General features: G+C 38.4%; 1 protein-coding gene and 1 non-coding gene across 3 annotated transcripts in view; one reads left to right on the top strand and one right to left on the bottom strand.

Moving 5' to 3' along the window:
• The window catches only part of LOC145541792 (uncharacterized), a 284,540-nt gene that overhangs the window by 119,457 nt on the left and 138,920 nt on the right, over window positions 1-26,163 (top strand). The window lies entirely within an intron of this gene.
• LOC145543898 (U6 spliceosomal RNA) lies at window positions 14,361-14,467 on the bottom strand. Its single transcript, XR_014081143.1, has one exon. It is a non-coding gene; the product is annotated as a U6 spliceosomal RNA (small nuclear RNA).

Here is a 26,163-nt window from a genome sequence, read left to right as displayed (position 1 = left end):
CGTCAGTCTCTCTGCATCTGGCTTAGCTTGGATCTTTGTATGTTTATGTTTAGTCTTTTCACAGACATTTTATAAAGAAAAAGAATGTGGGACAAACTAAGAAAAGAAATAAGGGAAAACAATACTGATGTATCGTCGCAAAATTGTTACAGTACCTGGTAAAAAAAAGTAAATGCAAAATTGAATAGATGGCTATAGAAAATGTTTTAAAACTCAAAAATATATTTTTTTGAGATTTCCTTATTATATAAAGAGTATGGTAGGTTGGGTTAGTTATCAAATTTAGGTTATCCTCCAAAAGAAATGATTCATTTCTAGCCTGATGTTAAGCAGTGGTGATTTTTGGAATTTTCATGTAGCAGATAATATTAAAGATTTGGAGTTGATGAGCAATAGTAAAGCAGACAGTTTAACTCCTTATCTTACCCGCTTATGAAAGAAAGTGTTTGAGTTTCGCAACTAGTGAATATTAGGACAACAAAGGTCAATTTTCCTACTATAGAATAAATGAAAAGCCATTATCCACTAGGTCCTGAAGACACTACAGGGAAGCTGTTGGGCAAACATACTGAATTAATCATAATGGAGATGAAAGTGCTTTATCTTGTCCATATTTAAAAATCTTATAGGATACCCTTTGCTGTAGAAGTGAGTTGAGAACTATTTATCAACTTAAATAACCATGAAATAGTAAAATTACAAGTATTTATGACAAAGATTGACAGTACCTGCAGTATAATTCTATACATTATTTTTTACCTTTAAATATTATTGAAATATTGCCCTATGTACAATATTTAGTAACTTTTTAATAATGCATATGAAATATCTGTTTTGCTTGTTTGTTACAGAGATTAAATGAGTTTTGTCTGTCTTATTAGCCACTCAGTCATGTCCAACTCTTTGTAACCCCATGGACTATAGCCCACCAGGTTCCTCTGTCCATGGAATTCTCCAGGCAAGAATACTGGATGGGTAGCTATCCCCTTCTCCAGAAGATCTTCCTGACTGGGATTGAACTGAGGTCTTCTGCATTGCAGGCAGATTCTTTACCATCTGAGCCACCAGGGAAGCCCCAAGCGTACTGCAAAATTGTTAGTGTGTAATAGTCACTCATTGTTATAAAGATTAAATGAGTATTATATAAAGCATATATTAAGCACTGCACTTCACATATAGAAAGCCTTCAACAGATTATAGCTATTAGTTGCTACCTATTTGTCAAATTACCAAATAAGTGACCATCCATGTTCAGAGCCAACCTTCCCATTGATGGAGACATTTATCATTCATTAGATTGTCCATTCCATTGTTGGATAGCTCTAAGGTTTAGAAAGGCCACCTTTATTTTTTTAATATTTATTTATTTTTAATTGATTGATTGGTTTACAATATTGATTTGATTTCTGTCATACATCAACATGAATTAATCATAGGTATTCATATGTCCCCTTCCTCTTGAGTCTCCCTTCCACCTCCCGCCTATTCCCACCCCTCTAGGTTATTACAGAGCCTCTGTTTGAGTTCCCTGAGTCGTACGGCAAATTCCCATTGGTTATCTATTTACATATGTTAGTGTATATGCATCCATGCTACTGTCTCCATTTATAAAAGGCTATCTTTATATTGAGTCAACAAGCTTCATTCTAACTTCCTACTCTTGGGATCAATTTTGTCCATTGACTCAAATAGAACATCTACTCTGCCTGCCACATGGCAGCCCTTTAAACTTTTCTACATAGCTTCATGCTATCCTCTAAGACTTCTCCCTGTTGACAGGCATCTGTAGAAAGTTGAACCCAGAAATGACCACAACAGTCCATACTAGTGTGGCCAGGACAGAGCTTCAGATTATAGCTACCTAGAGATTAAGTATTTAATGATTACCCCACCCTTATTCCAGACACTAGAGTTGGAGCTTAAGTTTGTTTATTATTACTTATGACATTTTGTATTGTAAGTAACAGAAACTTAAATAGCTTGAGTTAAAAAGTAATTTCTCAGGTTCTGCTCAGTTATAGGTGGTACTAGTGGTAAAAAGTCTGTCTGCCAGTTCAGGAGACACAAGAGACAAGGGTTTGATCCCTGGGCCGAGAAGATCCCCCAGAAAAGGAAATGGCAACCCATTTCAGTATCTTTGCCTGGAAAATGCCATGGACAGAGGAGCTTGGTGGACTACAGTCCATGAGTTTTTAAAGTCAGACACACATGCATGTGTGTACATGTGTGTGTGCACGTGCGTGCACACACACACACACACACACACACACACACTAGGCTATTAGAATAGAATGATATTAAGAAAGGAGGAATGGAGCTGAGTCACAGGCACAACTGACCCAAGGAACCCAAATTTCACAGAAGTTTCTTTTTTCATGTCTCATCTGATGTTCTCTCCATGGCAGATTCCTCTGTTGCCCCAGTGGTGAAAACATGGCTGCCTACAAATCCAGAGCTTTGCCTTTCAGAACCTAGGGTTTCAAGGGGAGACTGGCTAACCATTCTCTATATCAAAATAACCATATTTTTTAAATTATTATGGACTTAATAATTATTAAATCAGAACTAAGCAATGGTATCTTATTTTTGAGTCACATGCCCACTCCTGGACCCCTTAACTATGGGCAGGAAACCAGGTCTTATCGTGGTACAGATGGACATGCAAGTGTTTACTATAGAATACAATGTTTTAGGTTTCTTTTTTTGACTAGCAGTTAATTAAACTATCTTTTCCATTTATACTTAAATTGATGTATAGTCTCATGTGTCCCATTCCGTACTTGTGATATTGGCTATCCGAACCTATGACATCATTTGTACTGATTGAATTTAAGCACATCTTTAAAGCCTGAAATTTTTACTGGAATTTCTCATCCAACATATATTACTAATGTATTCCAATTGTCTGTCTGAAGTCTGGATTTCATATATTCACGAGTAGATAATAAAATGGATAGAGTCACAGAACCTTGTTGCAATCCATTAGAAACATTTTTTAAGGTTGACTTGGGTCCATTAATCGATATCTTTTGTAATTAACCAACCATGATATCTTAGAAATGAGTCTTTTCTGAAGCCCACAGATGTAAATGTCAGAGACACTGAGATTAGGAAATTCATCATCTCCTCCTCCCCCAGGAGGAAACTGTTTGAGGAGCAGTGTTCCTGTAACACCAAAAAAGAGAAATTCTTTAACAGTAACCTGAAATGCCAGTTTTCCCCCTAAAAGCAGAGGTGGTACCTGAAATATTTTGTAGCATTGTATAGATCATTATCTCAATAAATTGTATTTCTAGTGAAAAGAGAAGTCAGAAAGAAATTTCCAAGAAATGCAGTTCTGACAGGAAGGACAAAGGTTCTAAAGCCCCAGATGGAAGGGCTGAGGCAGATGCCTTGGGTAGCATGTCCATGTGCTGGCCCTAATCCAAGCCACCTCCACCCTGTGCTCTAAGATATCCCCAGCACTTAAATGCAAAGTCATGCTTGGAAAGCTCAATTTCCGTGAATATTTTCTCAATAAATTTGGCTGATACCATCTTGTTTTCTGGGTGCTTTTTAACTGGTGTGTCAAATTATGTTATTCATGGAGTAAATGAACTATGCCATCTATAAACAGTTACCTTTGGCCCAATTTTTAAAAACTTTTTATTTTATATTGGAGTATAGCTAGTTAACAATATTGTGATAGTTTCAGGTACAGAGCAGATAGCCATACATATATATGTTTCCATTCTCCTCCATCCAGGCTGCCACATAACAGTGATCAGAGTTCCCTGTGCTGTACAGTAGGTCCTTGTTGGTTATTCATTTTAAATATAGCAGTGTATACATGTCAAGCTCCAATTCCTTATCTATCTCTTTCCCCCACCTTCCCCCCCGCCACAGTAACCATAAGTTCATTCTCTAAGTCTGTGAGACTGTTTCTTTTTTTTTTTAAATAAGTTCATTTGTATCATTTCTTTTTAGATTCTACACATAAAGGATGTCAAACAATATTTGTGTTTCTCTGTCTAACTTCACTCAGTATGACAATCTAGGTCTATCCATGTTGCTCCAAATGGCATTATCTTTTTCTTTTTAATGGCTGAGTAATATTCCACTGTGTCTGCCTTCTGATGCCCTCTCACAACACCTACCATCTTACTTGGGTTTCTCTTACCTTGGACGTGGGGTAGCTCTTCACAGCTGCTCCATCAAAGCGCAGCCTCTGCTCCTTACCTTGGATGTGGAGCATCTCCTCACTGCCGCCCCTCTTGACCTCAGATGTGGGGTAGCTCCTCTTGGCCGCTGCCCCTGACCTCAGACATGGGGTAGCTCCTCTCGGCTGCTCCTGCACCATCGCAGCCTGGTGCTCCTGCACCATCGCAGAATAATCACAGAAAACTAGCCAATCTGATCACAAGGATCACAGCCTTGTCTAACTCAATGAAACTAAGCCATGCCATGTGGGGCCACCCAAGACAGACGGGTCATAGTGGAGAGGTCTGATAGAATGTGGTCCACTGGAGAAGGAAATGGCAAACCACTTCAGTATTCTTGCCTTGAGAACCCCATGAACAGTATGAAAAGGCAAAAAGATAGGACACTGAAAGATGAACTCTCCAGGTCGGTAGGTGCCCAATATGCTGTTGGAGATCAGTGGAGAAATAACTCCAGAAAGAATGAAGGGATGGAGCCAAAGCAAAAACAATACCCAGTTGTGGATGTGACTGGTCATAGAAGCAAGGTCCAATGCTGTAAAGAGCAATATTGCATAGGAACCTGGAATGTTAGGTCCATGAATCAAGGCAAATTGGAAGTGGTCAAACAGGAGATGGCAAGAGTGAACGTCGACATTCTAGGAATCAGCAAATTAAGATGGACTGGAATGGATGAATTTAACTCAGATGACCATTATATCTACTACTGTGGGCAAGAATCCCTTAGAAGAAATGGAGTAGCCATCATGATCAACAAAAGAGTCTGGAATGCAGTACTTGGATGCAGTCTCAAAAACGACAGAATGATCTCTGTTCTTTTCCAAGGCAAATCATTCAATATCATGGTAATCCAAACCTATGCCCCAACCAGTAACACTGAAGAAGCTGAAATTGAACGGCTCTATGAAGACCTACAAGACCTTTTAGAACTAACACCCAAAAAAGATGTCCTTTTCATTATCGGGGACTGGAATGAAAAAGTGGGACGTCAAGGAACACCTGGAGCAACAGGCAAATTTGGCCTTGGAGTACAGAATGAAGCAGGGCAAAGGCTAATAGAGTTTTGCCAAGAGAACACACTGGTCACAGCAAACACCCTCTTCCAACAACACAAGAGAAGACTCTACACATGGACATCACCAGATGGTCAACACCGAAATCAGCTTGATTATATTCTTTGCAGCCAAAGATGGAGAACCTCTATATAGTCAGCAAAAACAAGACCGGGAGCTGACTGTGGCTCAGATCATGAACTCCTTATTGCCAAATTGAGACTTAAATTGAAGAAAGTAGGGAAAACCACTAAACCATTCAGGTATGACTTAAATCAAATCCCTTATGACTATACAGTGGAAGTGACAAATAGATTTAAGGGACTAGATCTGATAGACAGAGTGCTTGATGAACTATAGATGGAGGTTCATGACATTGTACAGGAGACAGGGATCAAGACCATCCCCATGGAAAAGGAATGCAAAAAAGCAAAATGGCTGTCTGAAGAGGCCTTACAAGTACCTGTGAAAAGAAGAGAAGCCAAAAAAAGCAAAGGAGAAAAGGAAAGATATTCCCGTTTCAATGCAGAGTTTCAAAGAATAGCAAGGAGAGATAAGAAAGTCTTCCTCAGCAATCAATGCAAAGAAATAGAGGAAAACAACAGAATGGGAAAGACTAGAGATCTCTTCAAGAAAATTAGAGCATTTTATGCAAAGATGGGCTCAATAAAGAACAGAAATGGTATGGACCTAACAGAAGCAGAAGATATTAAGAAGAAGTGGCAAGAATACACAGAAGAACTGTACAAAAAAGATCTTTATGACCCAGATAATCATGATGGTGTGATCACTCACCTAGAGCCAGACATCCTGGAATGTGAAGTCAAGTGGCCCTTAGAAAGCATCACTAAGAACAAAGCTAGTGGAGGTGATGGAATTCCAGATGAGCTATTTCAAATCCTGAAAGATGATGCTGTGAAAGTGCTGCACTCAATATGTCAGCAAATTTGGAAACCTCAGCAGTGGCCACAGGACTGGAAAAGGTCAGTTTCCAAATAGGAAAAGGAGTACGTCAAGGCTGTATACTGTCACTCTGCTTATTTAACTTTTATGCAGAGTACATCATGAGAAACGCTGGGCTGGAAGAAGCACAAGCTGGAATCAAGATTGCCGGGAGAGATATCAATAACCTCAGATATGCAGATAATACCACCCTTATGGCAGAAAGTGAAGAAGAACTAAAGAGCCTCTTGATGAAAGTGAAAGAGAGTGAAAAACTTGGCTTAAAGCTCAACATTCAGAAAACTAACATCGTGGCATCTGGTCCCATCACTTCATGGGAAATAGATGGGGAAACCGTGGAAACAGTGTCAGACTTTATTTTGGGGGGCTCCAAAATCACTGCAGATGGTGATTGCAGCTATGAAATTAAAAGACGCTTACTTCTTGGCAGGAGAGTTATGACCAACCTGGACAGCATATTAAAAAGCAGAGACATTACTTTGTCAAGAAAGGTCCGTCTAGTCAAGGCTATGGTTTTTCCAGTAGTCATGTGTGGATGTGAGAGTTGGACGGTGAAGAAAACTGAGAGTCGAAAGATTGATGCTTTTGAACTGTGGTGTTAGAGAAGGCTCGTGAGAGTCCCTTGGACTGCAAGGAGATCCAACCAGTCCATCCTAAAGGAGATCAGTCCTGGGTGTTCATTGGAAGGACTGATGTTGAAGCTGAAACTCCCATACTTTGGCAACCTCATGCGAAGAGTTGACTCATTGGAAAAGACCCCAATGCTAGGAAGAATTGGGGGCAGGAGGAGAAGGGGACGACAGAGGATGAGATGGCTGGATGGCATCACCGACTCGATGGACATGTGTTTGGGTAAACTCCAGGAGTTGGTGTCGGACAGGGAGGCCTGGTGTGCTGTGATTCATGGGGTCGCAAAGAGTCGGACATGACTGAGCGACTGAACTGAACTGAATGGTGTCATTTGAGCAATAGGAATGTCCTAATTTTAATATGTGCTTAGTTGCTCAGCTGTGTTCGACTCTTTGTGTCCCCATGGACTGTAGCCCACCAGGTTCCTCTGTCCTTGGGGATTCTTCAGGCAAGAATACTGGAGTGGGTTGCCATGCCTTCTCCAAGGGATCTTCCCAACCAGGAATCGAACCCATGTCTCCTGGATTGCAGGCAGATTCTTAACCATATGAGCCACCAGGGAAGTAATATAGTTTAAGTTAATGTTTTATGATTAGAATATTCTGTATCTTATTGAAGAAAACTTTGTCTACTTGAGTTAATAAAAATATTGTCCAATTTTTTTCTAAAAGCCTTTGCTTAACTTTTGCATATCTAAGTCTGTAATCCACCTAGAATTGATATGTGAAGGGTGACAGTAAAGAGTAACTATTCCTACTTGGAAATCCAAATAGCCTAGCATCATTTGTTAAAAAGAGCATTATTTCTACACTACACCACAGTGTCACCTCTGCCAATATGAGGTAGCCCTGAGATGTGGAACTCTTTTCTATTGTGTTTTTTTTTTTAAGTCTATTCTTACACTAACTTCAATCTGTATTAATTTTAATAGCTTTTTAATTGTTGTGACACCCAGCTGTAAAAGTCCTCCAGCTTGTTTCTATTTATTAATGAACACCACGACTTTTTTTGCCCTCCTCTATTCTTATATGTGGAGAAGGCAATGGCACCCCACTCCAGTACTCTTGCCTGGAAACTCCCATGGATAGAGAAGCCTGGTAGGCTGCGGTCCATGGGGTCGCTAGGAGTCGGACACGACTGAGCGACTTCACTTTTACTTTTCCCTTTCATGCACTGGAGAAGGTAATGGCAACCCACTCCAGTATTCTTGCCTGGAGAATCCCAGGGACGGTGGAGCCTGGTGGGCTGCCGTCTATGGGGTCGCACAGAGTTGGACACAACTGAAGCGACTTAGCAGCAGCAGCAGCATTCTTATATGAATTTTAAAATCAGCTTGTCAATTTCTACACAGATGTATTGGGATTTTAATTGGAATTGATTAGGTTAATTTTTAATCTAAAAATTAATTTAGGAAAAATTTACATTCTAACAGTTTTCAATTCTCCCAGTCCATGAAAATAGGGGAAAATAATTTATCTATTTATTATGCCTTTATCCATTTCTTTTGACAAATTGTTACAATTTTCAATGTAGAGGTCCTGATCATCTATCATCAAATATACTTTTGGACTTAAAGGGTTTTATGCTACTATAAGTGTTATCACTTTAATTTCTTTTCCAAACTTTTTGTTGCTGGTATGTAAAAATACAATTGATTTCATACATTGACCTTAGATCCAACAACCTGAATAATAAATGTTAATTCTAGATATTTATCTCTAGATTTTTTAAAAGATTTTTCTCTATACACAATTATATTTTCTGTGAGTAATGATAGTTTTATTTTTTATTTTCCTAAATATTGTGATTTTTGTTTCTTTTTATTGCCTTATTGCGTTGGCTAAGATCTTATTTTTTCTTTTAACGGAAGTAGTGTTAGTAGAATCCATATAGTGTTCCTAATCTCAGGAAGAAAGTTTCAGTAATTGACCATTAAATTAACTTCCCTTTTTGATTTGCTAAGAGTCTTCATCATAAATCAGTATTTTATCAAAAGTTTTTCTCTAGTTATTAAGATCATCATTTTATTTATCTCCATTTTTCTGTGAATGTGTTGAATTATATTGACTATTGTGTGTGTCTGTGTGCTAAGTCGCTCACTTGTTTCCAGTTCTTTGCAACTTCATGAACTATAGCCCACCAGGCTCCTCTGTCCATGGAATTTTCTAGGCAAGAATACCAGAGTGGATTGCTGTTTCCTACTCAAGGGAATCTTCCTGTACCAGGGATTGAACTCATGTCTCTTTCATCTCCTGCAATGGCAGGCAGATTCTTTACCATTGTGCCACCTGGGAAGTCCTAATAATGGTAAACTATTATTAGCATTCCTAGAATAAACTTCATTTAATTGTGATGCATTATCCATTTTATATATTATGCATATAATATATATCCATTGTATATATCCCTTTTCTAATCTATTAAATTTTTATATGTGTATGTTCATGCTGCATATTGGTCTGTAATTTTCCTTCCTTTTAATTTTTGTAACAATTTAGCTATCGAGATTATGCTGATACCATAGAAATATTGGAAAAGGTAGCTTCTTCTTCTATTTCCTGGAAGAGTATATATAAAATTTCATATATATATATGAAGTTTCTACTTTGTTTACTATTTGCTAGAATTCACCAAAGTAACCATCTGGGCTAGGAGCATACTCTGTGGAGAGGTTAAAATAAAACATTTAATTTCTTTAGTAGATATATGATATTCTGATTATCCTTTCTTTTTGTGTCAGTTTCAGTACATTATATTCTTTAAGGAATTTATTTCATTTAAGTTGGCATAAAGTTATTTGCAGTCTTATTTTCAAAATATCTATAGGACCTATACGAATGTCTCTCTCTTTTTTTATTTTAGTTGGAGGCTAATTACTTTACTATATTGTAGTGGTTTTTGCCATACATTGATATAAATCAACCATGGTTTTAACGAATGTCTTTTTATTCATTAGTGATATTAGTATATTGTTTCTCTCTCTTTTTATATGTTTTTACGTCTTTCCAGAGTTTTATCAATTTGACTAACTTTTTTCAAGGAACAAACTTTTCATTTTGTTGATTTTCATATTTTGTTTTCTGTTTCTCTTATTTCTGCTTTTATTTTTTATTGTTTCTTTCCTTCTACTTTCTCTGTACTAATTAATTGTATGTGCCATTCTTTTTGTTTTGAGATAGAAAATTGAATCACTGATGAATAGCATTCTATTTTCTTTCTAATATATGCACTTAAGAATATAAATTTTCCTCTAGGAACTGAATAAATTCTCTCAGTTTTTGTTAATCTGAAGATAAAGGATACTTTTGATGATTATAGGATTATAGGTTGGTAGTTATTTTCTTGATCATCGTGTAACTATTTTCCAGGTGTTTTGATATGCCATATTTTCAATGTCATTTAGCTCAATATTTTCTAATTTCTATGTATTTCCTCATTTGATTCATGGATTGATTAGAATTTTGTTGCTCAATTTTAAAAGCAGTTGGTGCTCTTCTAATTAGCTTTTGTTATGGGTGTTGAGAGAAATTCCACTATGCTTAGAGAGCACACCCTGAATGATTTCAATCCTTTGAAATATATTGCAGGTTGCTTTATGACACAGCATACGGTAAATTCTAGTAAATGTTTGATACGTATTTGAAAAACACTGTGCATTCTATCATTGGTGAATGCAGTGTTCTACATTAAATTTTTAGAATATCTCCAGGTTTTTGCCACTATAAGCAATGATATAGATACAGTATGTATCTTACTATATATATAACTTTTTGTTCTTGTTGAATTACTTCCTTCAAGTCATTCTCAGGAGTGGCATTATGAGGTCAACGGGTTAGGAATATCTGTATGACTCTTCCTGTTTATACACTGCTTGTTACTAAAAGTATTATATCTAATTATAATGCCAGTTATCATGCATGAATTCACAAAATTCCCCACGGTGCTGGGTATTGTAATTGCTTTGTTAATAAAGTGGATACTAAATTGTAACTCAAAAGTTGCAGTAATTTTCGTATCTTTGAAAACTAGACAAGATAAATACTTTTTTAGGTGTTTACTTACTACTTCAATTTCCTCTCATATAAATTGCCTATTCATCTGTTTTACAACCTACTGGGATCTTGATACTTTTAGAATAAATTTGAATGGGTAATTTTATAATGTCAGCAATTCACCCTTGGCTCATATTTGTTGCAAATGTTTTCCTAATTTATTATCTTTTAGTTTTAGCTTTCCTGTTTTTCACCATACACATATGTTCAGTTTATGTAGATTTGAATCTGTTCCTTTGTTCTTTTCATTTGGAAACTGTGACAGTGTTTGATTCTTTCCTAGCTGAGTATTTCTTTTTATTCTTGTAACATTTTTGTTAATATATGGTATACAGCAGCACTGTCTAATAGAAATTTAATGCAAGCCACATATGTGATTTAAAATGTTCTATTAGCCACAGAAAGTAAAAATAAACAGGTATAATTAATTTTAATCATATAATTTATTTGACCCAGTATCCAAAGTACAGGAAGATTTTACTTTGCATGGTTCTGGAATGCATTAATTTCAGTTATCACCATTTAGTTTAATAAAAGTTTAGTTCAGTTCAGTTCAGTCACTCAGTCGTGTCTGACTCTTTGTGACCCCCTGAATCGCAGCATGCCAGGCCTCCCTGTCCATCACTAACTCCTGGAGTTTACCCAAACTCATGTCCATCGAGTCGGTGATGCCATCCAGCCATCTCATCCTTTGTTGTCCACTTCTCCTCCCGCCCCCAATCCTTCCCAGCATCAGGGTCTTTTCCAATGAGTCAACTCTTCGCACGAGGTGGCCAAAGTATTGGAGTTTCAGCTTCAACATCAGTCCTTCCAATGAACACCCAGGACTGATCTCCTTTAGGATGGACTGGTTGGATCTCCTTGCAGTCCAAGGGACTCCCAAGAGTCTTCTCCAACACCACAGTTCAAAAGCATCAATTCTTCGGCACTTAGCTTTCTTTATAGTCCAACTCTCACATCCATACGTGACTACCGGAAAAACCATAGCCTTGACTAGATAGACCTTTGTTGACAAAGTAATGCCTCTGCTTTTTAATATACTGTCTAGGCTGGTCATAACTTTCCTTCCAAGGAGTAAGTGTCTTTTAATTTCATAGCTGCAATCACCATCTGCAGTGATTTTGGAACCCAAAAAAATAAAGTCTGACACTGTTTCCACTGTTTCCCCATCTATTTGCAATGAAGTGATGGGACCGGATGCCATGATCTTAGTTTTCTGAATGTTGAGCTTTAAGCCAACTTTTTCACTCTCCTCTTTCATTTTCATCAAGAGGCTTTTTAGTTCTTCTTCACTTTCTGCCATAAGGGTGGTGTCATCTACATATCTGAGGTTATTGATATTTCTCCCGGCAATCTTGATTCCAGCTTGTGCTTCTTCCAGCCCAGTGTTTCTCATGATGTATATAAATTAAATAAGCAGAGTGACAATATACAGCCTTGAAAAGTAGTCTTCCAATAACATGGTATTAATATCTATTATTCTGATATAATAACTGTGAGTAGTTGCATAAAGTACTAACTTCACTACTAGACTTTCAGTCCACAAACATCTACCTGAACAACATCATTATCAGTGACCAATGAAAACTTTTTTTTTCTTTCAAAGTCTGTTGATAACTGTTCACTGCACACCTGTTATTCAATTCATGCATAGACAGTGAAGCATATAGTTGTGTTGCCTTCTTGTAGCTCAGTGTTAAACCCACGTAACACTTTATAAAGATGGATAATCATTTAGGGAGTTGCCTGATAAAGTGAGAGATCAGCAAAGAAATTTTTAAAAGATACTATTGGAAGTGAAAGCAGATGTGATGATGAACAATTGTGGAGACTCTGACAATTCTACTGTTCAAAAGACTAGATGATCAGCCTCAGAAACTTAGTGAAGGTAAACTTATTGACAGAAGTGAGGAACGTGGTTGTGACAAAAAGGAAAAATTTTCTGTCCATTGGTGTAAATGGGTGTTAAAGTCTCCAACTATTACTGTGTTACTGTTGATTTCTTCTTTTTGTGACTGTTAGCATTTGCCTTATATGCTGAGGTGCTCCTACATTGGGTACATATATATTTACAGTTGTTATATCTTCTTGGGTTGATCCCTTGATCATTATGTGGTGTCCTTCCTTATCTCTTGTGACAGTCTTTATTTTAAAGTCTGTTTTGTCTGATACCAGTATAGCTACTCTTGCTTTCTTTTGGATTTCGTTTGCGTGAAATGTATTTTTTCATCCCCTCACTTTTAGTCTGTATTCTGAAGTGGGTCTTTTTATAGACAGCATATATATGAGTCTTGTTTTTGTATTCATTCAGCCAGTCCATGTCTTTTGAATGGAGCATTTATCTATTTGCATTTAAGGTAGTTATCAATATGTATGTTCTTATTGCTATTTTCTTAATTATTTTGGATTTGTTTTTATAGGTCTTTTCTCTTCCCTTCCTCGATAGTTCTCTTGTGATTTAATGACTGTTATTGTGTTTGGATTGCTTTTTCTTTTGTGTGTGTGTGTGTCTATTCTAGCTTTTTGGTTTGCAGTTTTCATGCGGTTTTGATATAGCAGTATATTTATATATAAGGTTGTTTTAAGTTGCTAGTCTCTTAATTTCACCTTCCACTTCCTCCATTTGTATTTTCTTCTTCTTGTGTTTGCTGGTTTTGATTTCACATTTGTGTGTGGATTCTTTCCTACTTTTACTGTATATTTTCTTATATATAGAAAGAGCTTTTCTGTTTATGATTTTCTTGTTTCTAGTTGTGGTCTCTTTTTTTTTTCCTTCTGCTAAGGAGAAATTCCTTAATGTTTTTTATAAAGCTAGATTGCGTGCTTAGTCACTTCAGTTGTGTCCGACCCTCTGCAACCCCATGGACCATGGTCCACCAGGCTCCTCTGTCCATGGGATTCTCCAGGCAAGAATACCAGAGTGGGTTGCCATTTCCTCCTCCAGTGATAAAGTATGAAGTGAGTGAAGTGAAGTCGTTCAGGCATGACCAACTCTTTGTGACCCCATGGACTGTAGCCTACCAGGCTCCTCCATCCGTGGGATTTTCCAGGCAAGAGTACTGGAGTGGGTTGCCATGTCCTTCTCCAAAAGCTAGATTGGTGGTGCTGAATTCTCTACATTGGCTTAACTGTAAAGCTTTTGATTTCTCCATCGAATCTGAATGAGAGCCTTGCTGAGTAGGGTATTCTTGGTTGTAGGTATTTCCCTTTTATCACTTTAAACATTATCATGACACTCCCTTCTGGCCTGCAGAGTTTCTGCTGAAAAATCAACTGATAACCTTTTAGGAGTTCCCTTGTATATTATTTGTTGATTTTCCCTTGTTGATTTTAATATTTTTGTATTTAACTTTTGTCAGTTTTATTAATATGTGTCTTGATGTGTTCCTCCTTGGAGTAATCCTATATGGGACTCTCACTGAATATTTCAAGTGGACTTGAGTAAATGTTTCTTTTCTCATGCTAAAAATACAGAATGCTTCATGAACTTGTGTGTCATCCCTGCACAGGGACCATGCTGATCTTCTCTGCATCATTCCAATTTTAGTATATGTGCTGCCAAAGTGAGCAGTGAAGGTCACATAATAATCATAGCTTCCCTCCATTGATCATTGCAATCATTTTGCTTACTAAGTGTAGTTTTGGCTTACTAAGTCACTTTTGTGGTTTTGCACTGTCATGCAAAGCAAGGACTGCCTGTATTATCATTTTAATAATCAATGTAAAAGTTTGGGATATATTACATTCTTTTTTCATACAAAGTCTTCAAACTAGATATGTATCTCACACTTACAAAACTGCTCAGATTAGATTAGCCACATTTTAAGTGCTCAGTAGCCACATAGACTAGTGACTACAGCGTGTGTGTGTGTGTGTGTGTGTGTGTGTGTGTACTTAGTTGCTCAGTCATGTCTGACTCTTTGCAACCCTTTGAGTTGTAGCCCACCAGGCTCCTTTGTACATGGGATTTTTCAGGCAAGAATACTGGAGTGGGTTACCATTTTCCTCCTCCAGGGGATCTTTCCAACACAGTGATCAAAACCTGCATCTCCTGTGTCTCCTGCATTGCAGGCAGATTCTTGACCCACTGAGCCATCGGGACTATAGCCTCCAATAGCACAAATCTACTCTAGTCTTTTAAAAGCAGAGTTAAAAAGTGTCGGTGTTGATGGGAATATGAGTAACTGATTGGAAACTTTCTGTCCAAACAAATCAAAGTTTAAGGTGGGGAACAATATGGAAATACACTTCTCCTTTGGTGGTAACAAAGATACTAATGTTACTTCAGCTCCCTCTAGAGAAAATAGGTCTTGAATTATTCTCCAAAACTTACTGGAATCAGCCTTGTTGGAACAATAAGGGAAAGGGAGAACGAACTAGTCTTCCAGGGAGAATAGTGGCTCCTTCGTGCCCCATGTGAGCTGAAGTAGCTTGGCTCATCTTGGCTCTGGGGTGATTTGTGAGAGCTTTTGGCTTAACACATTATCACTGAAATATCACCAAGAGTCAGAGAGACTCTGAACAGTGGGCAATAATCTGCTTGGAGTTTTGAAAATACTTTTGCAGGTTAGTGGAATCAGCAAAGTATTTATTTGATTTCCTCCTCAGCCTCACATTCTGAGAATCCCCAGTAGCCTAATAGTAATGGCAGCAACACCTGCTTGGCTGTTGATTTGCAGTCATCTTTCTTCCTAACACTCCCCAAATGACTACCCTGACTATTGTCCTAATATCTCTAGATTTTTCTTGGGTGAACGAGATTATAACATCAATTCCCTGTTCGTATCCCACCTCTACCTGAAAGTTGGCCCATAAATATTTGTAAGCAGTTAACATCTGAAGTCAGATGAGGCGTGTGTGTGTGTGTGTGTGTGTGTGTGTGTGTGTATGTATGCATGCTTTCAGGCTACTATATTTTCTAACAGATTCCTCATTTATTAGGAAAAGAATACAGCAAAATGGATAAAAGCACAGTCTTTAAAGGCAGACCAAAGTGAGCTCACCTTTCAGTGCTATCACTTCCTAGCTATGTAATCTTAACCTATGTTACTTAATATTTTTGTGCCTCAGTTTGCTCATCTATAAAGCAGGAATTATAGTGCCACTGACTTCCTACAGTTGATACAAGAATTAAATGAGATCAAGCATGTGAAGTCTTAGTCAATGGCTATCAAATTCTAAATGCCAAAATAGTAACCAATCTTCATTATTGATATTAGCATTATCATTATTTTGCTATTATTGTTATTACCACTGTTACAACTTTTGCTTTAAAGGTGAAAAACAAAATAGAAATAATAAAAGAAAAAGAATCCAACTTCACAAATTGCATTAAGAGTAAAGATTTCCTCGGGCAAAGAGCATCTCGGCAAAACAATGGTATACTACTCTAACAGTCTGCAAAACAGCTCAAAAATCCTCTTAAACACCATATCTTCTGACAGTCTCCTTCAGGACAAATCCCTCTGCTTTTCTTCAAAGCTCCAGCTTATACTTGCATCTTCTTCACTCCTCTGCTTCCCTCACTTTGACTGCAGCCTCTCACCTCTAATTATGTTTATTACTCTTTGGCTCACTGATACATTTATATGGTACAAAATTGTAAGGGCACAAAAGGTAGCAATAATGTATTTCTCCCATCTTTATTCCCTATAATCCAGATTCACAGAAGCAACCACCAAAAATATTCTATTCATAGACAGAAAACGCATACAGCACAGTTTCTTTTTTAAACCACTGCACTCTGCCTTTTCAATTCATAAAACTTGGGGATTGTACCCTACTAGTACCTCAGAGATTACCTCATCCTCTGTAACAGCTACGTTTTTTCCGTTGGATGGAATGAATGTAATTTATCTAATTCTCTATAGAAAGACATTTAAATTGTTTCAATGTTTTATTATCATAAATAATGCTGCAGTAAGTAACTAATTACATATATAATTTTACTCATCTGTAAGATAAATTCCTAGAAATTTAATCATTGGCTCAAAGGTACATTTTAGGCACATTTTAGATCTACATTTTTGTAAATTCAGCCAAATTATCCTCCGTGAAGGTTTTGCTAATTTATCCTCTTGTTAGCAATGTTAGAGAGTGTCAGTTACCCACACACTCAGCCCACATAGCTTCTTTTAAATTGCATGACATTTTCCATGCTTTTTCTTAGGCAAAATAATCTTAACTTATTCGGTACTACATATCCAGCCATTTATTCTTATTGGAAAATGTTTTCCCTCAGTGCAATATTTGCAATCTACCTATGGCATCCATCTGTCTTCTATCTATAGCCTTGAACCACCAACCCTCCTTTTTCTCCTCTGTGCTTGTAAGGATCTCCTCCACATTACCCCTGGGATGTGTATTATCTGGGTCAGTCTGCTCAGTGCTGGGAAACTTCTAAGTGCCCTGGGAGCAAAATAGCTTAGGTTGGGGTGGGACTCCCATCTCCCACCTAGAGTCTGAAGCACGTGTCAAGGGAGGTAGACATCCTTCACCAAACCCATCTCCTTGGCAATTTAGCCAAATATCATTGACTAAATAGTGGCCTATGTCTACATGGGAAGACCATACATTCCTGAAAAACAAAATAACAATTGCATGTATCAACATGGCTGGATCTCAGAGACACATGCCAAGCATAAAAGCAAGTCACAGAAAACATATGCAGCATAATACCATGTCTACTAAGTTCTATAAGCAAACCAAATTATGCAATGTTTATTAATATACACATGCATGGTAAAACCATGCAAATTGTAAAAGAATGATAAATAGAAACTCAGGATTGTGGTATTGTGAGAGCAAAGGGATGCGGCAGGATGATCTAATTAGGAAGGGGCACATAGGAGGCTCAGAGTTGTAGGGGATATTCTCCTGTTTAAGTTATATGGTGGGCTCCTGGGTGTTCATTTTATCCCTCTTAATGACTTCTATGCTACTCATTCTTTAGTGAAGTATAAAGTATAAACTGAAGTATAACCTGAAAAGAAGGTCTGGTCATAGTAAATTAAGTAAGGGAAAAGAGACAACAAAACAATGTGTACATTATGACCCTGCCTTGAACAAGATACGCCTACACCCATACACACACACACACACACACACACACACACATATATCTGCACTAAAATTCTAGCTAGATATTGAGCAAAACAATATTAAGAAGTGTGTGGGTTGTGGAATTATAACTTTTAAAAAGCTTTTCTTATTTTTTGATATGTATTTCCTAATTTTTCAGCAATGACCTTTTTTTGTAATGAGAACATATTTCAGAATATTTTTTAAAATAATGTACTAAGTGCTACGACTAAGGAGTTAATAGTAGTTAACACTTGCTGAGCTTACCCTATGCCAAGTTCTGTGTCAGGTGCACTACAATAATTTTCTTGTTCAGTCCTCACGGAAAAAATCTGTGATTAGCAATAGTAGCCCCACTCCACGGAGGAGAAAGCAGACAGCCTGAGAGGTTAGGTACATGTGCATGAGTGTTAAGTCACTTCAGTTGTGTCCGACTCTTTGCACCGCTATGAACTGTAGCCCACCAGCCTCCTCTGTTCATGGATTCTCCAGGCAAGGATATTGGAGTGAATTGCCATGTCCTCCTTCAGGGGATCTTCCCAACCCAGGGATCAAACCCGCATCTTTTATGTCTGCTGCATTGGCAGACAGGTTCTTTACCATAAGCGCCACCTGGGAAATGCAAGAGGTTAGGTAACTAAACTCACAATCACAAAGCCAGTCAGTGGCAGAGCCTAGAATCGACTGTCTGTCTTCCGATTTGATGCGTGCCCTAGTGAAACAGTGTGCACCTCACACTGGCCCAGGGAAGCCCTGGGAACTAGACAGTGTCAACAGGGGTGAAGCATATGATTTTGCTTTACTTTTCAAGCTAGTAAATTACTTTGTTACTTTTTCATGGATGTTGGCAGAAGACATGAGACTCTTGGGTAAGAGACAAAGGTCTCTAGCAGTCACAGCCAGGAAAAGGTGAATATTCTGTTGGTTTGTGTCTCTTCTCCTGTTTCCACTCCCAGGCTCCCCAGTGCACACAGATGGATCAAATGAATGTCTGCAAACATGGTAAGTGGTGGAATAGGAAAGGAACACTGAGCTTGGAGGATTCACCACTTTTATAGCACTCGGAAACAAGTGTGCTCTTTATGAAAGAGGTCACCTCTTTCCTCAAGTTGCTCTGTGCAAACACGGTCCTGAAAAGTATATCAAAAAAAGATCAGTCAGGGCCTTGAGTCCTTGGCGTATCCAGCAAGAGTGTTCAGGGCCCGTGCAGGTTGCTTCCTGACATTACCCGAGACCCTTCAAGTTGCAAATTATAGAAACCCAGTTTAAACTTGTTTAAACAAAATGAAACCAAAAAAAAAGAAGATATAGAGAAATATATCAACTTACAAAACTCCCCTCTCTCTTTTCTCTCTGCTCCCTTTTCTTCTATGTTGTCTCCTCTCACCTCTAGGCACTTCCCTGGTGATTGGAAGAGGGGTGCCATCACCAACCCCAAAACAGAGCATGCCTTTTCCAACCCTTCTAATAAACATCTGGGAATCCAGTCTCGATGGCTTGGCCGGGATTGGGTAATCAGTCCATCCTAAACTAATTACTAGGTTCAGGAGATACAGTGCTCTGAAGGCTCATACCTGGGTCCTGTGCCTTCTTCCAGAACCAAGGGTGGGAGCAGTCCCACCCAATCATGTGGACCAAGAGTGGGATCTACCTCCCAGAAACTCAGTGCTGTTAACAGAAGACAAAAGAGCGAATACCTTTGTTATCTCTCAAACATTGCAAATAACAAGCAGTAAGCTAAGGTATTGGGCTCACAAGATGAAACATAAGCTGTTCCAGTAAGATTCACGTAATTCCATATAACTCAGTGGTGTTTCGGCAGAAATGGTGCCCAACTGCTGGTACTCCCTGTGACTTCTGACATTCAAGACAGTTATCAGAAGATTGGAGCAGTTTGATTGCACCCTAATGCAGTATGCATGGGGACTTGCCAATACAGAAAGGGGGAAAGAGAAAAAGAACAAGGAAACTGTTTCAAGCTAATGGGTTTATAATTGATATAAATGCCCTCTTTCAGTCTGAAGCTTTTCTTCTGAACTCTCCTCACGTAAAGAGCCAGGAATAATGTTCCAATATGATGACACCCAAGGGAAAAAAGTCAATAGGTAGGAAAATGATCTAGATGCCCAGGGTTGCTTTTGTTAGAATACATTATTTGGGCTGAAAAGGCAGTTTACCTTCATAGTGGTTTAGGGATCCTCAGCTGTAGGTAGCAGAATTAAAAAGAAAAATTGTACTGTTTCCAATGTTTGGGCTAAGTTGAGACTTTTTAGGAGAAACGGTGATTGTCCAATTTCTGCTTCATGACTACCTCCATTTCCACCACCACCCCCTTCCATTTTTAATAAAGTAGTTCCAAAATTGGTTACAAGTGTAAATGATGGCATATGAGAATCACTGACTCAGAGCTCCCATCCTTTCTGTGTGTTCCAATCACAGAAGAGATGGGGACTAAGGATGTCACTCACAGGCAGTCCTTCCTAGCAAAGATGTCCTCAGTAAAGGCCTAGGTCAGAACACGTGTGAGTATATGAAGCATACACGAGTATAGCATCAACATGCCCCCCACAAATACATGTTGATTTGAACTAAATTCAATAGAAGAACAGCCCTGATTTTTCTTCTCTACCACTTGATGCTATTTCTCCAACTTCTGCCAACCAAGTGAAAATGCAAATATTGTCATTTCAAGAAAATGAATTTTTGTAATTCAAGAGAATGCCTTGTCTAGAGGAAGTCCATCACAGACGTCAAAAGCCATTATTGCCTGTTCATCAATCTGAGTATCCCCTCCTTCCCATCTTACCACCTGAAGCCTAAGTAACAGAACCCATGTCATTCTGCCCAGCTCACGTTGATTACCATGGATGCCCATTCCAAAGAAATTCTCATCCTAGAGCAAAAGTTATTGGAGAACAAGGACCATGTACTAATTATTTATGACTACATAACAAATACCACCCCCTCCAAACTTAGCAGCTTCAAAAAGAAAACATTTTTTATCTCATGGTTTCCAAGGGTCAGGAATCCAGGTGGCTTCTCTGGGTTTCTGTCTCAGGGAACCTCCTGCAATCAAAGCTGTAATCAAGGGTCAACTAGAGCTTAAGGCCCAACATGGGAAGAAATCAAGCTCCCTTATATGGCTATTGACAAGACACACTAGATGTTGACAAGAGACATCAATTCCTTTCTACATGAATCTATTTATGGGATGGCTCACAACATGGCAGCTGACTTTCCTCAGTAGTCTTATCATAACCTAATATTAGAAATGGCATTCCATCACTTTTGCAATATTCTCTTTGCTAAAAGTGAGTCACTAGGTCCAGCCTATACCCAAATGGAGAGGATTCAGAAGATCATAAATACCAAGAAACCTGAGAAATTGCCCAATGAGGTAGGGATCACCTGGGCTTTCCTTGCAGCTTCATTTAAGCAATCCATCTGAGTCACATGGGTGTGCCTAGCACCTAATACAGAGTTAGGCAAATGGTAGGCTCAATTATAATTGTTTTACCAGAAGTAATCCAATCCAAAGGACTCACAACAAGGAGAGTGGGATATATATAAGGAATAAACAAAGAAATGTGTGGTGGGTATGACTTTCAGTTCAGTAACTCAAGCATGTGAGAAGTACAAAGTTTCCTATAACTCAGTTTGTTTTATCTGAGCCCTCATCCTGCCAGAATAACAAAGATGTGATCTCATATGATAGGAATCCACTTCTCCTTTGTCCAGGGTGGTTTTGTTTTTTTTTTTTAATTCAAGAGATATTACTTAGTGCCAAGGCCATAAGGGTGGGGGTAGAGGGAAGGCATCTCCTGTTCCTTGAGTCACAGGTATTAACCAAAATATGTCTTACCCCTCTTGCTCCTCTGTCACCTGTCCACATCCTAAGATTCTTATTCATGTGAGCCCTTTGGGGCTCACATCTCTGTTCTATTTATGACCCATTGTGAAGTTTCTGAGCAGAACAGAACACAAGATTCTCAGCCAGGTTTCCTGTGGCCTATCTTGTGAGACATCCTGCTCAGACATAAACCCACCTAGGCACTTGCAGCCTCCCTGGACTATTGCCATGGAGGAAGGGTGCAAACCTGCTCTCCAGCTTCCCCCAAATTTCTGTGGCTGCATGGGATCCCAGGCCCTGCCTTTGAAGTAGGGTGCACAAGTCAACTTCTCTGACTTGTTGACTTTCTGCTCTCACCTCTTCCCTCTGAACCTACACCTCAGCCCAGAGGATCCTTTTCTAGTCTAGAGAAAGGCAAGTAAGGGGAAGAACCTCTTCTCTGTTGACCTTGGGCATTTTTCCTCAGTGGCATTCCCACTTCTTCCATCTTCATGTTTTCCTATTATCCCGCAACCCTATCCAGGGCACCCTACCCACTCTTGTTCATGGGTCAAGATTCAGAAATATCAAGCCAATGACTGGCAAGCTAGCCTGCCCTTTCAAGCTGCTCCTCAGGCAATGAACATAAAATGGAATTTGGTTTGTCAGAAGGGGGAAAACAGAGGAAAGAAGGAGAAACCAGAGGGATTTTTAAAACTCTGTGAATCTTTAAAAAAAAAAAAAAAAGTATTATTTTCCATAAAGGCAAATAGTTTGCACCAAGCCAGAAGCCTAGAAAATACCAACTAATATTGAAAAAGAAAATAGAAGACCCAGGGACCCAAAGGGCACATGAAGATGAAAGCAATGTCAGTTACCTGGGCAAGTGAGAAGTTAGAGAGAGAAAAATTGTATGCTCCTCTCTCTCTCCTAGCTGTCTCAGTCTCACTTCATATGAGCCTGTGGCCCATTGCCTTTGGCAACTCCTGCCATCAGAAAGAACTCCTGTCCAAGAAACAAACTCCTGGGACCTGGCATCTCTTGAGCGTTCCATGATTTGGGCACACTTCTGAGAGTGTGCATACCTCCTACTTGTTCCAGAGGAAAGGAAGCCCACATAGACTCATGCTTCTCTGAAAATAGATGGCCCTCTAGAAGAGTCTGGGAATCTTATTAGGTATCAGGCACATTAGTATTAAAGAGGGCTTCCGAGGTGGCTCTGTGGTAAAGAAGCCACTGCCAATGCAAGAGATGAGGGAGATGTAGGTTCTGTCCCTGGGTTGGGAAGATCTCCTAGAGGAGGAAATGGAAACCTACTCCATTACTCTTGCCTGGAAAATCCCATGAACAGAGGAGCCTGGTCGGCTCAGGCCATGGGGTTACAGAGAGTCAGACACGACTGAGCACACCCACATTAGTATTAATGTGGAAATGGTGCACTGATGACAAAAATATACTTAAATTATTGAACTACTTCTCTTCAAGTTTCTCCTTAATTCTCATATCCAAAAGTTAGCTATTAATAATTTTATAACTGATAAAGAAATGTGGACTGGCAAGACAGGGGTTTGAGACTTGAGCTCAAATATTTTTATGCTAAAACCAGTGATCTTTCAGTTAAAATATGGCAAAATGGATCTTTCCAAGTAAAAGAGAATAAAAAACTAAACATCTCTCTGGGCAGTTGTAAGCAATCAGCATATTTCATTCTTTTATTCAGTAGAACTCCTTGACTCATAAAAAAATGATAATTTTTCATTTCTTCACTTTGTTTCAAATATAAAGAAAAGTGGTAGCAGCAGGAAAGATCAGAATGTTTCATAAGTTTTGTTTGCTTGTTTTCTATTTTTATAAAGACTGGTAATTGGAGGTGTCAAAGAAAAAATGTTACGGTAACTCTGTGGCTAATTTGTTCATCTGAGTATTACTGCCAATTAGCTCAATTTTTAGATCATTTTGGGAGCAAGGATTCCTAAGCCAGGTGAGACAATCAGCATGGTTGGCCTGAGACGGCAAGGCAGTGGCTCAGTATAGGATTTCCTTCTCCCACAAGAAAATCAGATTATCACAAGCACTGGATTGATTGTGGGCTAATTCTCAGGGGCTAGTACTGGCCAAACTTCCTTCTTCTGTGGCTGAGGCATTCTGTACAGAAAGAAGGAATGCTATGATGCAATACATAAGAAGGATTTCTATGCTGACCAGAGGTTCTCAGCATGGGAGCCATTGGGCAAACAATACAACAACACAGTAAATATACGACACATGACTGAAAGCAGAGTACTCAGCATTTCTCCATATTATGGCTTATGACTTCTGGATGTTATATAGATGCAACTGTGAATTGATAAAATACAGATTCACATGAAAGCATTATCAGATTCATAATAGTTTTTGTCCTTGTGTATTTAGGCAATAAATGATTACTACTAATAAAAAAGTACAATTTTTACCCTTTGAGGAGCCAACGATAATATTTTGTATTATAGAGGGATCTTGATGTTCAAAACTGTTGGACATCATTGAGGAAAGTTACCCAGATGATCCATCCTCACATTTTGTAAATAAAAGTGAATACTGATCCTAGAATTCTCCCCAAGCTGATCTGCAGATTAACACAATCTCTATCAAATATCAATAACCTCAGACATGTGGATGACACCACCCTAATGGCAGAAAGTGAAGAACTAAAGAGCCTCTTAATGAAGGTGAAAGAGGAGAGTGAAAAAGCTGGCTTGAAACTCAACATTCAAAAAACTAATATCATGCATCCAGTCTCATCACTTCATGGCAAATAGATGGTGAAACAATGGAAACAGTGACAGATTTTATTTTCTTGGGTTCCAAAATCACTGTGAATAGTGACTGCAGCCATGAAATTAAAAGATGCTTGCTCCTTGAAAGAAAAGCTATAACAAAACTAGACAGCATATTAAAAAACTGAGATAGCACTTTGCCGACAAAGCTCCATCTAGTCAAAGCTATGATTTTTCCAGTAGTCATATACAGATGTGAGAGTTGGACCATAAACAAGGCTGAGCGCCCTGATGCTTTTGAACTGTGGTGCTGGAGAAGATTCTGGAGAGTCCCTTGGACAGCAAGGAGATCAAACCAGTCAATCCTAAAGGAAATCAACCCTGAGTATTCATTGGAAGGACTAATGCTGAAGCTAAAGCTCCAATACTTTGACCACCTGATGTGAAGAGGCAACTCATTGGAAGACACTGATGCTGGCCAGGAGAGATTGAGGGCAGGAGGAGAAGGGGACAACAGAGGATGAGACAGTTGGATGACATCACTGACTCAATGGACATGAGTTTGAGCCAACTCTGGGAAATACTGAAGGACAGGGAAGCTTGGCGTGTTGTAGTCCACGGGGTTGCAAAGAGTCAGACATGACTGAGTGACTGAGCAACAACAATCAAAAATCCCAGATGACTTTTTTTTTTTGCAGAAATTAACAAACATCTTAAAATCCAAAATAACCAAAACAGTCTTGAAAATGAAGAATAAAGTTAGAAGACTCACACAATTACAAAATTTGTTACAAAACTTCAGTGATGAAGACAGTGTGGTACAAACATAAGGATAGACATATAGATCAATGGAACAGAATTCACAATCAAGGAATAAACTCATATTTGCAGTTGATTGACTTTCAACAAAGATGTAAAGACAATTCATGGGGAAAAAATAATCTTTTCAACAAATAACATCATATGCAAAAACTTTAAGTTGGGCCCCAACCTCACACTATATAAGAAAATTAACTTAAAATGGATAATAGACCTAAAGGTAAAAGCTAAAGCCATAACACTCTTAGGAAAAACATAGGAATAAATCTTTGTGATATTGGATTAGGCAATGGTTTCTTAGATATGGCACCAAAAACATAAGTGAATTAAAAAAATACATAAATTAGACATTGACAAAATTACATCTTTTTTTAATTTCAAAAAAGTGAAGAGCAACCCACAGAATGAGAGAACATATTTGCAAATCATATATCTGATAAGTGACTATGATCAAGAGTATATAAAGAACTCTTACAATTCAACAACAAAAAAAGACAAATAACTCAAATTTTAAAATGGGCAAAGGATATGATAGACATTTCTCCAAAGAAAGCATACAATTGGCTAGTAAGCACTTGAAAAGATCAACCTTATTCATCTTGAGGGAAATGCAAATCAAAACCACAATAATATACCACTTCACACCCAGTTAGATGGCTAGAGTCAAAAAGATGGACAATAAGCAGTGTTAGCAAGAATTTGGAGAAATAGGAAGTTTCATACATTGTTGCTAAGCTTGTAAAACAGTGCCATTGCTTTGTGAAACAGTTTGCTAATTCCTCA

This window comes from Giraffa tippelskirchi, chromosome 3 (assembly GCF_054371585.1).
Source record: "Giraffa tippelskirchi isolate mGirTip1 chromosome 3, T2T-mGirTip1v1.2.pri, whole genome shotgun sequence".
In the NCBI taxonomy this organism is placed as follows: Eukaryota; Metazoa; Chordata; class Mammalia; order Artiodactyla; family Giraffidae; genus Giraffa; species Giraffa tippelskirchi.
Note: the sequence above shows the minus strand (reverse complement) of the source record. Positions and strands in the feature narration are given on the sequence as shown.